The sequence below is a fragment of the Penaeus japonicus genome, unplaced genomic scaffold (genome assembly GCF_977035675.1).
Source record: "Penaeus japonicus unplaced genomic scaffold, GWHDUDI00000001_assembly GWHDUDI00000002, whole genome shotgun sequence".
Classification (NCBI taxonomy): domain Eukaryota; kingdom Metazoa; phylum Arthropoda; class Malacostraca; order Decapoda; family Penaeidae; genus Penaeus; species Penaeus japonicus.
Genome location: NW_028234404.1, coordinates 19,153,095 through 19,155,594, shown reverse-complemented (window position 1 = coordinate 19,155,594; position 2,500 = coordinate 19,153,095). Strand labels below are relative to the sequence as shown.

Sequence of the window (2,500 nt, the reverse complement as noted above, 5' to 3'; positions counted from 1 at the left end):
CTGTTTTTGTGGAAATTTTTATTATTAACATCATTGTTATTTCAATATTACGATTATTATTACTATCCTCATTATAATAATAATTACTATTATCATTATTATTACCATCATTATCATTTTCATCATCATCATAATATATTACTATCATTAACCCCATCATTATTAATATCATTATAATTATCATTATTGTCTATATCATTAGAAGCAGCATTATCATTATTATGATTGTGGCTTCCCTCGCAGACCTCTGTCTCCTACTCCAATTATTGATTTAATCCTAATTATCATTTTCATTATCACTACTTTTATTATTAGCATTATTATTAATATTACTATTCTATCCAATTCATTAAAATCATTATTATTATCATTATTTTTATCGTTATCATTACTGTTATTATCATCATTGCTTTTATATTCTATTATCCTTATTATAGTATTACTATTATCATTATCATTACTATCATTATCATTAGCATCGATATTATCATGATCATTACTATTATCATCATTATTACGATCATTAGTATTATCATCATTATCATTATTACCTTATTATTATCATCATCATCATCATTATTGTCAGTAGTAGTATCATTGTCTTTACTATAATTGTCATTGTTATCATTATTACTAATAGAATCATTATCATCATCACTGTCATTACTATATCTATATTCATTTTCATTAGCATTATTATCATTACTACTGCTATTGTTATTATCGTTACCATTGTCAATATTATCCTGATCTATTACTATTATTACTAATACGATGATCATTATCATTATCATCATTACTGTTATTATCCTTATTATAATTATCTTAATCAGCCTTATCATTATCATTGTAATTGTTGTAATAGCCATTATTACTATCATCATTTATCATCATCATTATCATCATAACACCAATGATTATAACTGTTTTCATATTATCAAAATCATTATTACCATTATTGTTATCATTGCTATTATTGATGATACTATTATTATCACTATTGCTTTTGTCACTATTATCACTATTGCTTTTATCATTATTATCAATATCATTATCATTATTTTTATGATGATGATAATAATAATGTTAATGATAATAATTATAGTAATAGCAATAATAGAAATAATAAAAGCAACAACAATAACAACAACAACAATAATAATAAGGATAATAATAATAATAATAATAATAATAATGATAATAATAATAATAATAATAATGATAATAATAATAATAATAATAATAATGATAGTAATAATAATAATAATAACAACAACAACAATAATAATAATAATAATAATAATAATAATAATGATAACAATAATGACAATGATGGTAATAGTTATGAAAATGATAAAAAAAATAATGATAATGATAACAATAATAGATAATGTAATAATATTAACAATACTGATGGTAATGATAATGATAAAAATCATGATGGTCATTAGCATTGCCATAATCATAGTGATAACAATAATAATAAAAAGAGCAACCATAATATTCATATGGATGATAATTATCATTATCATTACCATTAGTCATCACATTCAGAATAACAGTTATTATCATCATTATGATTACTATTATTATATCACCTCCATTTAGTACTATCATTATCACTATTATTATTATATTACCGTCATTACTATCATATTATTATTGTTATTATTAATACCATTATTATCATTACTGATATTACTATTATAACTCTTATTATTATTATCACTTCATTATCATCATTATAGTTATCATTATCATCATTATTGTTCATACTGACATGATTATCATCCTTATGATTACTATAATTAATGTCAATATCATTGTTATCATTATTATTGCTATTATTATCACTACCATTATCATTGTTATCATTATCATTATTATCACATTATCATTTTCGTTATCATTATGTTACTAACGTTATCATTTTTATCCCTATTATCATTACTTGTAACACTGTTATTATTATTATTGTTATCATTATTATTATCGTCACTATTGTCATCATATCATTACTATTTTCATTGACATATTTTTTCTTTTTCATGAATGTTATCATTATCTATAAAATCATCATAATCATCATAATCATTGCTATTTCATCCTCATTATTAACATTATAGTTATCATTTTTGTCATTATTATGATCATCAATTTTCATAATTATTAGGATTAGTATCATCCTTACTGTTGTTATCATTACTGTAATTTTTATCATTATCATTGACATTATTATTATCAATGTTATAATAATTTTTGTTTGTGTGAATTATGCATATACTGTGCAGGAAAATACATGATCTTGGTAAAGTCAGCGGATTATATTTAAGAGGATTAGAAATTTTAATACAAATAAAAGATAATTAGTTGAATGGATCTTTTCCTCATTATTTTACCTTTTGACAATTATATTAATGATAATGATATTCATAATAATGATAGTGATAAAAACGTGCATAAAGATAATCATAATGACAATGATCATATTACCATTAGT

The 2,500-nt window shown here is 20.9% G+C and overlaps 1 protein-coding gene across 1 annotated transcript in view; it reads right to left on the bottom strand.

The window, feature by feature from the left end:
- The window catches only part of LOC122263045 (uncharacterized), a 38,103-nt gene that overhangs the window by 11,942 nt on the left and 23,661 nt on the right, over positions 1 to 2,500 (bottom strand). The window lies entirely within an intron of this gene.